The following is a 14880-nucleotide window of genomic DNA, read 5'->3' on the forward strand; positions in this document are numbered from 1 at the left end:
AATGCGACTTCTAAACTGGGTCTGCGATGGAACCATTTCTTAGGAATCCATATGGGAGAATTATGAAAAATATAAAGAAGTTGCGGGCCCAAATCATTTTAATTAAATTGACCCTACCAGGGGCAGACTGACAACTCATGGGGCCCCCGGGCAATAGGGGATCATGGGGCCCCTGTGTCCTTGCCCACACTCAAAAAAGCCTATAAAAAAGGTACCAGGGGCATTTCTTGGGGCCTCCCTACTGACCCCTGGGCCCTCGGACAGTGCCCGAGTGCTTGAATGGTCAGTCCGCCCCTGGACCCTACCCACCACTGACAGAGGGAGTTTGCACTTCAATTTCTGCTGATGGAGTTGCGGTAAAAGGTTAAGAGAAATATACTGCTTAGGATCAGGAGAGACTACCACCCCCAAATACTTAAATGTAGACACTACTTGGATGTGTTGTGGACAGGCCGGGAGGGGGAGTTCTACAGGATCCACGGGCATCAACACCGATTTATATCAATTAATTTTAAAGTTGGAAAATCCACCAAAGCGTTCAATAAGGGACATAACAGCATCTAAGGATGTGGAAGTATCGCACAAATATAACAGTGTGTCATCCGCATAAAGATTGTGGTACCAAAATCGTTAAAGGTTCTAACACCAAAGCGAACAACAGGGGCGAGAGAGGACAACCCTGCCTTGTTCCCCTCTGCAGCCTGAATGAATCTGACAAATCCCCGTTACCCCAGATTCAGGCACTAGGGGCAGCATAGAGAAGGCGCACCCAGCTAATGAACTTGGGACCAAAGCCAAATCTAGACAATACTTCCCATAGATAAGGCCATGCCTTGGCTGCATCCAAAGACAAAATTGCCCCCCCCCAGGATTGTCCACCGGAATTTGCAAATTAAAAAAAAAGTCTAGGAATGTTATTAGCCGTCGCTCTAGAAGGAATAAACCCCGACTGATCTTTATGTACGATATTACCAATAATCCATGCCAATCTAGTAGCTTGAACCAGGGCCAACAATTTAGCATCTGTATTCAGAAGGGAAATAGATCGGTAGGAGTCAGGTTTTAATTGATCTTTTTTTTTACATTTATTTATTTATCTATATTCTACAGTATATACCCTATAGAATAGTTCATATATAATGTTAATACATCTTAGATATGTTTGTTATCACATTTATTGCTAACTCTTTTTTCCAATCACAGCTCATCTATACACCATACATTTTCTATCATACTCAACATAACACTTTTATTATAATTGCTTTTTTTTTAATAGATACACGTATGTATTTCTGGTCCAGATCCAATATGTATATATATATGTGTGTGTGTATGTATGTTTAATTTATACATTCTATATACCCTATAGAATAGTGTAGGATTTTCAGGGTGCAAATTTACAATGATAAACAGATTTAAAAACCACAATAAATGTTATTTAATCTTACAAAAAAAAGGGAAAAGAAATAGAGCAAATAATTACAATACTTTAAAAACAAAAATTGAAGCTTGACTGTATTGTTGCAGTAATTCCCTACATGTTTCGCCCAACAAGGGCTTCTTCAGGGGAGAGAGAGAAAAGCTTCAACCGTAATACAGTCTACAATATATCAAAAAGAATATACACAAACACTGTTCATTATTTATGTATATTCTTTTTGATATATTGCTTTTCTCTCTCTTCCCTGAAGAAGCCCTTGTTGGGCGAAACATATAGGCAATTACTGCAACAATACAGCCAAGCTTCAATGTTTGTTTTTAAAGTATTGTAATTATTTACTCTTTTTCTTTCCCCTTTTTTTTGTAAGATTAAATAACATTTATTGTGGTTTTTAAATCTGTTTATCATTGTAAATTTGCACCCTGAAAATCCCACACTATCTAGTTCAACATTTTCAAATTCCAGGGATGTGGTGCGATTTATGTATCTTGTCACTCACTCACCACTTCTTGACAATACCCTATAGAATAGTTCATATACCATTTTAATACATCTTAGATACTGTATATCACGTGTTACATGATAGCTACTTATATCTATTTTTTCAAATCACAACTCATATATACTCTATATATTTTTTATAATAATAATAAGAATTTCATTAGCTGGCTGGCCTAGTGGCAGGGGGTGTCCCCATAATTTTCCCTGTGGCACAACCCTAATATCCCTGAGCTTCTAGGTCACCCTGACTCAAATTGGTGGAGTCGTCTTGGTGTTACTCATCTCTCACATGTTTTTATTGATGGTTGCTTTATGTCTTTTGATGAAGTGACTTACAAGTTTTTGTATACATTTTTGCTGCTAGATCATGTTATATGGGTACAATTCGGGACTCTGACCCTCGAGCTTTCCGAATTGTCCCTTGAAATGTTACTGTCAGACCCGGATATTGTTAAGTTGGCTTCTATTCCAGTCTCCAGGCAGCCGGGACTAACCCTTTTCATATTGCTCATCGCAAGTGGAAGGCGGTGCTTCCTTGGCTGCTTGAGGAGGGTTGGGATGAGGCTTGTTTCCAAGAAATCATCAGCACTGCTGATATGCTAACTTGATCCAAGTTCCTCCACCATCTTCATTACACCCCGGCTAGTTTGGCCAGTATGGGCTTTGGATCTGTGACCTCTTGTCCTCATTGTGGCCTTGGGGGATGCGAATCTGTTTCACATGTTTTGGGTCTGTCTGGCTCAGGGGCGGACTGACAACTCATGGGGCCCCCGGGCAATAGGGGATCATGGGGCCCCTGTGTCCTTGTCCACACTCAAAAAAACCTATAAAAAAGGTACCGGGGCATTTTATGGGGCCCCCTACAGCCCCGGGCTCTCGGGCACTGCCCGAGTGCTCGAATGGTCAGTCCGCCCCTGGACTCCGGCTCTTGCTTCGTACTGGCAGGACCTCTTTACTTTTTTGGAAAAAAAACTCTACATTTGCCGGTTCCATACACCGGAAGTTGGGCTTTTGGGTATTTTTAATGATTTTGTACATCAAACTCAACCTAGAATATTAATACATATGCTCCTGTTTTATGCTAGAAAACTTGTCTTGTTAAACTAGAAACATGTCAATCCGCCCTCTATACAGAGATTCCACCAAATGGTGAATCTTGACTTGGCTAAATACAAGCTGATCTACAGAGGTCAGGCCTGCCCTAAAAAAAGTTTAAAAAAATATGGCAACCCTGGCTGAATATATCAGACTATTTCTGGGGGATATCCCAATATCACAGTCACTGTCGCAGGGTTCTACAACCTGTTAGTATTGGCGCTCCCTCCTCATCGGCTTACCTCACCGCAGGCTATCCCCGCTTCACTCTATCTTGAATGCTGCGGCCAGACTCATCCACCTTACTAACCGCTCCGTATCCACCACCCCCCTCTGCCAATCCCTCCACTGGCTTCCAGTTGCCCAACGGATAAAATTCAAAATGCTAACATTGACGTATAAAGCTGTTCACAATACTGCCCCAAACTACATCACCGATCTGGTATCCAAATACCACCCAAAACATACTCTCAGCTCCTCACAAGACCTCCTACTCTCTAGTTCCCTGGTTTCCTCCACCCATGCCCGTCTCCAGGACTTCTCCAGGGCTTCTCCCATCCTCTGGAACTCCCTACCCCAATCCATCAGACTGTCACCTACTCTCCTCTCCTTTAGGCGCACTCTGAAAACCTATCTCTTCAGGGAAGCCTACCCTGCCCTCCATCCCCCACAGCTATTTCCTCCTGTACCACTATCCCCTCCCTCCTAGATTGTAAGCTCCAAGGAGCAGGGCCCTCGAACCCCTCGTGTATCGCATTGTATTGTTACTGTGCTGTCTCGTGTATTGTCTCCCGTTATATTGTAAAATCCTGAGCAAACTGTTGGCGCTATATAAATACTGTATAATAATAATAATACTGTAGTGGCGTCTATGGGCTTTTTATCTCTCCTGTGTTTTATGAGGAATAGGTGGAGCATGTGTGGATATGTGAGATTGTGTGTGTTTGTGTGTGACTGTACTCATTTGTTTTTTTTTTGGTTTTTCTTTTATTATGGAATGTTTCTATATGTAACTGTCACCATTTTTTTTAGATGGGCTCAAGGTAGCCCTGGCAATACCTCGTTTACTGTTTTTTTCCCCTTTTTATGTAATCCTTACTTTTATGTCCTTAGTTTGGGGCTCCTGTTGTTGTTTGTTTTTCTTTCTTTGTTATTGTAACTGTTTTACGAAAACAAACTAAATAAACACCTTTAACAAAAAATAAATCTAATTTTATATATATATATATATATATATAATTAGATTTATTTTTTAAACCACCTCCCGCCCCCCCCATATAAGGCAATGACGGGCGCAAGGCGGTTCTCTCGTTCTGGGAGGACGTCATATGACGTCCTCCCATTCTAACCACACATTCGATCAACGGAAAGAGCTGAAGATGTCGGCTCGGTCATGTGATCAGCTGTGTTCAATCACAGCTGATCTCATGTAAATAGGGAAATGTCGCTTATCAGCATTTCTCTCCTCATTAGCTGTCACGTTGACAGAGGAGAGGTGAGGAGAGCCGGTAATAGGCATTCCTCGGAGGGGACATGTACACTGATCATCAGGGAACTGATGATCAGTGTGCCCTGATGATCTGTGTAGCCCCAGCAGTGCCACCTGTCAGTGTACATCAATGCCAGCTGTCAGTGTTCATCAGTGCCACCTGCCAGTGCCCATCAGTGCCACATCAATGCCACATATCAGTGCCTACCAGTACACATCAATGCCACATATCAGTGCCCATCTGAGCTGCCTTTCAGTGTCACCTATCAGTGCCAGTCAGTGCCACCTATCAATGCCAGTCAGTGCCACCTATCAGTGCTGCTAATCAGTGCCACCTATCAGTGCCAGTCAGTGCTGCCTATCAGTGCCAGTCAGTGCCGACTATCAGTGTGCATCAGTACCGCCTATTAGTGCCCATCAGTGCTGTCTATCAGTGCTACCTATCAGTGCCAGTCAGTGCCGCCTATCAGTGCCAGTCAGTGCCGCCTATCAGTGTCGCCTATCAGTGCCATATATGAGTGCTGCATTTCAGTGCCCATCAGTGATGCCTGTCAATGCCCATCAGCGCCACCTAGCAGTGCCTCCTCATCAGTGCCCATCAGTGCCATCTATCAGTGCCCATTAGTGCCCCCCATTAGCGCACATCAGTGAAGGAGAAAAATCACTTATTTACAAAATTTTAACACAAAAACTAAGAGAAAACTCTTTTTTTTTCAAAATTTTCAAATGTTTTTGGTTTGTTTAGCAAAAAATAAAAACCCCAGAGGTGATTAAATACCGCCAAAAGAAAGTTCTATCTGTCTCAAAAAAATGCTAAAAATTTCATATGGGTACAGTGTTGCATGACCGCGCAATTGTCATTCAAAGTGCGACAGCACTGAAAGCTGAAAAATTGGCATGGGCAGGAAGGGGGTAAAAGTGCCCTGTATGCTAGTGGTTAAAGGTGTTTATTTAGTATATATATTTAATCTATATCTTCTTTCTATATAGTCTGTAGAATAGTTCATATACAACTTGTAAACATCTTAGATATATTAGATTTTTTATTATGTTTATAGCCAGCTATTTATTCCAATCACAACTCAAGCAAATCATATATATGATATGATACATGATTTTATCATTTTTATTGTCATTGCTTTTATTAATAAATGCACTATTTCTGGCTCAGATCTGTAGGGATCATTAAGTTAGATGCCTAGTTTAGACTTTGGATTCTTACATATACTTTGTAAGACCTAGAAAGGCGTTGATTTCTTCCCTTACATTCAGGGGCGGACTGACAACTCATGGGGCTCCCGGGCAATAGGGGATCATGGGGCCCCTGTGTCCTTGTCCAAACTCAAAAAAGTCTATGAAAAAGGTACCAGGGGCATCTCATGGGGCCCCCTACTGACCCCGGGCCCTCGGGCAGTGCTCGAGTTTCCAAATGGTCTGTCTGCCCCTGCTTACATTGCATCTAATAACAAAAGGCCCATATTAGATTGAATATATCAGTGTGGCTCTCTCATTCTTCCAATACCATGTAAACAATATACACCTGATGAAGGTGGTCTTGTATGTCTTCCATTTTCTAATTATTGCTCCCACAGTTGATTTGTTCACACCAAGCTGCTTGCCTATTGCAGATTCAGTCTTCCCAGCCTGGTGCAGGTCTACAATTTTGTTTCTGGTGTCCCTAGACAGCTCTTTGGTCTTCACCATAGTGGAGTTTGGAGTGTGACTGTTTGAGGTTGTGGACAGGTGTCTTTTATACTGATAACAAGTTCAAACAGGTGCCATTGATCCAGGTAATGAGTGCAGGACAGAGGAGCCTCTTAAAGAAGAAGGTACAGGTCTGTGAGAGCCAGAAATCTTGCTTGTTTGTAGGTGACCAAATACTTATTTTCCACCATAATTTGCAAATAAATTCTTTCCAGATCAGCCAATGTGATTGTCTGGATTTGTTTTCTCATTTTGTCTCTCATAGTTGAGGTCTCCCTATGATGCCAATTACAGGCCTCTCTCATCTTTGTAAGTGGGAGAACTTGCACAATTGGTGGCTGACTAAATACTTTTTTGCCCCGCTGTACATGCTATATCTGAGCCCTAAAGAAGAATGAGATTTTTGAGCCCCGAAATGCATTGGAAATGTTATATTTTCTTTTTTATGAACATTTTACTGAGATTTTAGACTCTTTGTTCTGGGACTTCTTTCTCATGGATCCGTTTTCATTGGGCATGGCCTCACCAGAGCCATTGTACCCCATATGAATCTGTTTGACTTTCTCCAACCATAAACTACTGATAAGTCAAGTCCAGCTCCTCCAATATACAGTACGTGTTCCAGATTTTACTGCTGTTTGTTTCCCCACTGGTGAGATTTACCCCTTCATATGTACTGATGACCATTGTCACTAGGACTGAAAGTGAAAGAAAAGAAAATATTCTGACCAGGGTTGGACTGACAACTCATGGGACCCCCGGGCAATAGGGGATCATGGGGCCCCTGTGTCCTTGTCCAAACTCAAAAAAGCCTATGAAAAAGGTACCAGGGGCATCTCATGGGGCCCCCTACTGACCCCGAGCCCTCGGGCAGTGCCTGAGTTTCCAAATGCTCAGTCCGCCCCTGATTCTGAGTTGTCTCCAGAATAGGAGAGGAGGGGAAATCTTCCAAATGGGGAACTGATTTCAGAGACAAATGTCTAAGAGGAGATTTCCCTCACTTTGGAGAGATTACCTTTCAATTCCTGTTGTATCTAAAAAAAAAATAAATTATTTTTTTTAAAAAATTGTAGAAAAAAATAACATGGCCAAAGCTCAGTTGATTAACATTTTTAGAAGTTTATATAGATCTACAATCATATTGGAAGTTAAACATCTTTTGTATTCATTTTCCTTATCTTATTTAGTAATAACATATAATAATAATATATATATATATATATATATATAAAAAATATATACACATATTATATATATTTATGTATATACTGTATATTTATATATATATTTATATATAAATAATTAGTATTCTTATTAATAAATAATAATACTAATAATTTATTTAAAAAGTTATATGATGCAAAATATAATATAAAATTATAAATTAAGGATATGATCAAGATGTAGTACAGTTAATACAGTTAAACAAATCCATTTTTTTTATTTAAAGTGACATGAAATATGAACAAAACATATCCCTCTATAGTGTGTGCTTGTCTCAATCCAGAGCACTAAATGTCATTTCTGTCTGTTGCTTCCTTCCTCTGCTATCCATATAAGTCACTTCTGACAAGTTTTCCTGACACCAAGAGAAAAATGGTGACAGGGGAGGAACATATAGCAGATTGACAGCCTCAGTTCTGTACCTGTGTGCTGTGTGGAGGGGGGGGGGGGGGGTGTGTACCTCTTCCCTCCAATCAGCTCTCAGGGCTTTCCTCACTGATGTAACATTAGCTCCCCGCAGGGGCGGACTGACAACTCATGGGGCCCCCGGGCAATAGGGGATCATGGGGCTCCTGTGTCCTTGCCCAAACTCAAAAAAGCCTATGAAAAAGGTACCAGGGGCATCTCATGGGGCCCCCTATTGACCCCGGGCCCTCGGGCACTGCCCGAGTTTCCAAATGGTCAGTCCGCCCCTGGCTCCCCGCCCTCCTGCTTTTCAGAGGTGAGAGCTCCTGTGAGAATTCTGTACTTTTAATGGATATAGGAGAAAGAAGGCTGCAGATAAACAGGTGCAACTAATGTAAGGGGAATTATTTCATCTCTGTGTATCATCTGAGGCCAGTCACTTCACTGGGTATATGGAAGAGTTTGCAACCACTTTAATGTTCTGGTTTCTGGTACTTTAAATTTATAGGGGCTTTAGATGGCCCTTATGGCTTGCAGAAGCTTCTTTTAAGTATCCTGGACCTCTTCTTGTGTTAAAAAGGCTGCCCCCTCATTAGCCTCATTAATTCACTTTTTTTTCAGAAAGGAAAAAAAAGCAGGAAAAAAAGCTACAATACACACACCAAAAAGTTTTTTAAAAAAGCGTGAAAAAATTACAACTTAAAAAAAAAAATTAAAAATTAAACACCCCCCCCCAAAAAAAAATATTTTAAGGCAAATTTTGCCAAAGCAGTTCACTTAGTAAAATTTAGTTTTTAGTGAAATTTTTATAGATGGCAAAGTCTGCAATAATTGTTTTTGCTAAAATTACGCTCATCTCTAATCAGCACCATTTGAGAAGGTGACAGTGAATTTTCCACAGATTATCTGCCAGCAATAATTCCAATCTAAACTGGGTTTTGTTAAAGAAAAAAAAAAATATGAGCAGCTCAATACTTTAATAGACATAAACAATGCAAAAAAAAACAAAACGCCGTTATACAGTTATACAAAAATCAGCATTTGTAATGGATGTTTAATATTGTGGACATCCATGACAGGGGATTTGTAGAGAACTACGCCACATTTAAAGTGCTCCCCAAATTAAATGTTGGGAGGTGAAAGAGGTGCATTTTTTAACCCAGAGTTCTTCTATTTTATTTATTATTATTTTATTTATTATTTTATTTGTTTCATTTACTTACATATTTATTCATTCTTTTCTTTTCTTTATTTTCCTATTTTATTTATTTATCATATTTCTTTTATGTTGTATTTTATTTATTTCAGCTTTGATATGTATCTGTTTTTTGTTTTTTTTTTTTTTTAATATCGCTTTTCATCAGCAGAGGAATGGTGACATCTGATGGCTGTTAGGTATACTGCAAAATGCACATACTGTGCGTGTTAATCCACCGTAGCAGGTCAATGCAATGGATTTTAACTTTTGGTTTGTTTTCAAATCACTGAGCTCAGAGCATTTTTTTGAGGGGGAATGCAGGGGAATGCATTGAATGCATGTTCGGATGTTCGGATCCAGCATTGAATTTATGTAGTGACAAGGGGTGCTGGGGGGTGCTGGAGGGTCTGTCGATGGTGGCTGCTAGGAGATTTATTGTTGCTGGGGGTATCTGTTTTTGAGGGAGGGGTATATAATTGCTAAAGGGCAGGGCCAAATATAGGGGAGTGCTGGGGTAGGCCCCCAGATTTTAGTTGAGCCCCCCCCCCCCCCAGGTCTCTGAGAGAGCCTGGCTAATCCATAAGCCATCCTTATAGGGCAATTGATATAGGGGAGCACACTGATGCACACAGTTAATATATGTGACGCTCTGATTGGAACACTCCATGTAAGGGGGCACTGTGATGGGACTTACCTGATGTAAGGGGGCACTCTGATTGGAACACTCCGTGTAAGGGGGCACTGTGATGGGACTTACCTGATGTAAGGGGGCACTCTGATTGGAACACTCCGTGTAAGGGGGCACTGTGATGGGACTTACCTGATGTAAGGGGGCACTCTGATTGGAACACTCCATGTAAGGGGGCACTGTGATGGGACTTACCTGATGTAAGGGGGCACTCTGATTGGAACACTCCGTGTAAGGGGGCACTGTGATGGGACTTACCTGATGTAAGGGGGCACTCTGATTGGAACACTCCGTGTAAAGGGGCACTGTGATGGGACTTACCTGATGTAAGGGGGCACTCTGGTTGGAACACTCCATGTAAGGGGCCCTGTGATGGGACTTACCTGATGTAAGGGGGCACTCTGATTGGAACACTCCGTGTAAAGGGGCACTGTGATGGGACTTACCTGATGTAAGGAGGCACTCTGATTGGAACACTCCGTGTAAGGGGGCACTGTGATGGGACTTACCTGATGTAAGGGGGCACTCTGATTGGAACACTCCGTGTAAAGGGGCACTGTGATGGGACTTACCTGATGTAAGGGGGCACTCTGGTTGGAACACTCCGTGTAAAGGGGCACAGTGATGGGACTTACCTGATGTAAGGGGGCACTCTGGTTGGAACACTCCATGTAAGGGGCCCTGTGATGGGACTTACCTGATGTAAGGGGGCACTCTGATTGGAACACTCTGTGTAAGGGGGCACTGTGATGGGACTTACCTGATGTAAGGGGGCACTCTGATTGGAACACTCCATGTAAGGGGGCACTGTGATGGGACTTACCTGATGTAAGGGGGCACTCTGATTGGAACACTCCGTGTAAGGGGGCACTGTGATGGGACTTACCTGATGTAAGGGGGCACTCTGATTGGAACACTCCGTGTAAGGGGGCACTGTGATGGGACTTACCTGATGTAAGGGGGCACTCTGATTGGAACACTCCATGTAAGGGGGCACTGTGATGGGACTTACCTGATGTAAGGGGGCACTCTGATTGGAACACTCCGTGTAAGGGGGCACTGTGATGGGACTTACCTGATGTAAGGGGGCACTCTGATTGGAACACTCCATGTAAGGGGGCACTGTGATGGGACTTACCTGATGTAAGGGGGCACTCTGATTGGAACACTCCGTGTAAGGGGGCACTGTGATGGGACTTACCTGATGTAAGGGGGCACTCTGATTGGAACACTCCGTGTAAAGGGGCACTGTGATGGGACTTACCTGATGTAAGGGGGCACTCTGGTTGGAACACTCCATGTAAGGGGCCCTGTGATGGGACTTACCTGATGTAAGGGGGCACTCTGATTGGAACACTCCGTGTAAAGGGGCACTGTGATGGGACTTACCTGATGTAAGGAGGCACTCTGATTGGAACACTCCGTGTAAGGGGGCACTGTGATGGGACTTACCTGATGTAAGGGGGCACTCTGATTGGAACACTCCGTGTAAAGGGGCACTGTGATGGGACTTACCTGATGTAAGGGGGCACTCTGGTTGGAACACTCCGTGTAAAGGGGCACAGTGATGGGACTTACCTGATGTAAGGGGGCACTCTGGTTGGAACACTCCATGTAAGGGGCCCTGTGATGGGACTTACCTGATGTAAGGGGGCACTCTGATTGGAACACTCTGTGTAAGGGGGCACTGTGATGGGACTTACCTGATGTAAGGGGCACTCTGATTGGAACACTCCGTGTAAGGGGGCACTGTGATGGGACTTACCTGATGTAAGGGGGCACTCTGATTGGAACACTCCGTGTAAAGGGGCACTGTGATGGGACTTACCTGATGTAAGGGGGCACTCTGATTGGAACACTCCATGTAAAGGGGCACTGTGATGGGACTTACCTGATGTAAGGGGGCACTCTGATTGGAACACTCCATGTAAAGGGGCACTGTGATGGGACTTACCTGATGTAAGGGGGCATTCTGATTGGAACACTCCATGTAAGGGGCCACTGTGATGGGACTTAACAATATAATGATGCAGCGCTATATAGAAAGCTGTTAGGTGGATATGACCACCCTATACATATGAATAAAACAACATATATACCAGTGAATAAGAACAGCATATATAACAGTACAATGTAATAAATCCTATTAAGGTGATAGATCTGGCCGGATCTATATAGTGATATACAAGTGGTTAACGGTGCAAATAAGAGGTTCGATTGAACCTAATCAGGTGGTATTATTTCTCCCCCATCGGGGGATTAATTCAACCAAAATATACTGATAATTCAAACACAGTGAATCCCTATGTAGGGATAAATACTGCTACATATGGGTGATAGGTGTAATGACCCGTATTAGTTATCAGACCACAATAGGATAACAATGTCCATAACAAGCTGACAAACTGCTACATGGTCAAATTAATTGGCCATGCTTTTCATGCGTGCTCCTGTGTTGATGCAAGTGGTGAAATGAGAATCCTACACGGCAGGCATGCACGCTCACCTTCCCGCTGCGACCCACAGGGGTCAAAACGCCTTTCGGATCACCCTGGATCCTGCATGCAATCTCTGGGTAGGATAGGTTCCACAGCCCCTCCTGGTCTCTCCTTCACTCTCACTTACTCCGCCATCCACAGGTATCAATGTATATGCCCATCATGTGGAACCATACAAAACAGAAAGACTCCATAGTGTATCACTGTAAATTTATTACTAAATAAGGTATAAAATGCCAATTGCCAACTCACATTTAAGTAGATATACACAAGCTTTTCACACCACTATGCATGGGTGTACTGGATGCACCCTGGTGTACTAAGATGGCGCGAATCGGAAGTACGTCACCACGCTGCTTCTTCATCAGATCCTGATGAAGCCACAGGGGCGTGGCGTAACACGTAGAGGCGGCGTGGTGACGCCCCTGTGGCTTCATCAGGATCTGATGAAGAAGCAGCGTGGTGACGTACTTCCGATTCGCGCCATCTTAGTACACCAGGGTGCATCCAGTACACCCATGCATAGTGGTGTGAAAAGCTTGTGTATATCTACTTAAATGTGAGTTGGCAATTGGCATTTTATACCTTATTTAGTAATAAATTTACAGTGATACACTATGGAGTCTTTCTGTTTTGTATGGTTCCACATGATGGGCATATACATTGATACCTGTGGATGGAGGAGTAAGTGAGAGTGAAGGAGAGACCAGGAGGGGCTGTGGAACCTATCCTACCCAGAGATTGCATGCAGGATCCAGGGTGATCCGAAAGGCGTTTTGACCCCTGTGGGTCGCAGCGGGAAGGTGAGCGTGCATGCCTGCCGTGTAGGATTCTCATTTCACCACTTGCATCAACACAGGAGCACGCATGAAAAGCATGGCCAATTAATTTGACCATGTAGCACTTTGTCAGCTTGTTATGGACATTGTTATCCTATTGTGGTCTGATAACTAATACGGGTCATTACACCTATCACCCATATGTAGCAGTATTTATCCCTACATAGGGATTCACTGTGTTTGAAGTATCAGTATATTTTGGTTGAATTAATCCCCAGATGGGGGAGAAATAATACCACCTGATTAGGTTCAATCGAACCTCTTATTTGCACCGTTAACCACTTGTATATCACTATATAGATCCGGCCAGATCTATCACCTTAATAGGATTTATTACATTGTACTGTTATATATGCTGTTCTTATTCACTGGTATATATGTTGTTTTATTCATATGTATAGGGTGGTCATATCCACCTAACAGCTTTCTATATAGCGCTGCATCATTATAGTTGTATATATCCCTCTTAAGGGGAGGTTTAGATGCTAGCAGCTCCGATACAGACTTTTTATAGCAGCGCAGGAGGACTCATACCTATATTGTTTTGTACTGTGATGGGACTTACCTGATGTAAAGGGGGCACTCTGATTGGGAAAATCCATGTAGGGGATCACTGTGATTAGGAATACCTGATGTAAAGGGGCACTCTGATTTGGATACCTGATGTAAGGGTCACTCTAATCAGGATCCTGATTAAAGGGGGTACTCTGATGGGGATCCTGATGTAAGGGTCACTCTGATGGGGTAACTGATAATATGTAAGGGAACACTCTAATGGGAACAGTTAATGTAAGGGGGGCATTGATGAGGACACTGGATGCAAGGGGGCACTCTGATAGGACATTGGTTTTAAGGGGCATTTCAATGGAGACAGTTGACATAAGGGGGACTCTGATGGGGACACCTGATGTTAGAGAGCACTGTGATCAGGATCCTGATTAAAGGGGGTACTCTGATGGGGATCCTGATGTAAGGGGCACTTTGATGGGGTAACTGATAATATGTAAGGGGACACTCTAATGGGAACAGTTAATGTAAGGGGGGCATTGATGAGGACACTGGATGCAAGGGGGCACTCTGACAGGACATTGGTTTAAAGGGGCATTTCAATGGAGACAGTTGATGTAAGGGGGGACTCTGATGGGGACACCTGATGTTAGAGAGCACTGTGATCAGGATCCTGATTAAAGGGGGTACTCTGATGGGGATCCTGATGTAAGGGGCACTCTGATGGGGTAACTGATAATATGTAAGGGGACACTCTAATGTGAACAGTTGATGTAAGGGGGGCATTGATGAAGACACTGGGTGCAAGGAGGGACTCTGATGGTGACACCTGATGTAGGGAAGCACTCTGGTCAGGATCCTGATGAAAGGGGGTACTATGATGGGGACCCTGATGTAAGGGGCACTCTGATAGGAACAGTTGATGTAAGTGGCGCATTGATGAGGACACTGGATGCAAGAAGAGACTCTGATGGTGACACCTGATGGAGGGAAGCACTCTGGTCAGGATCCTGATGAAAGGGGGTACTATGATGGGGACCCTGATGTAAGGGGGCACTCGGATGGGTACTCTGATAAGGACACCTGATATAAGGGGGCACAGGTTCTGTTTAATCACCCTAATCTAAAGACAGCCTAATACATACTAGTGTTCCCCAGGTCATGACATAGCGTGACAGACCATCAGTGACTCACACACAGGGTTCACATTATGCCCCCTGACTCTTCTTTACTGCATCCCCAGACCAGATAGGCTAGAACCAGCCCTGCTAAAGGAGGTCTTATGTTGCTG

This window comes from Staurois parvus, unplaced genomic scaffold (assembly GCF_062004578.1).
Source record: "Staurois parvus isolate SC_StPar_1 unplaced genomic scaffold, SC_StPar_1.0 ptg000739l, whole genome shotgun sequence".
NCBI lineage: Eukaryota > Metazoa > Chordata > Amphibia > Anura > Ranidae > Staurois > Staurois parvus.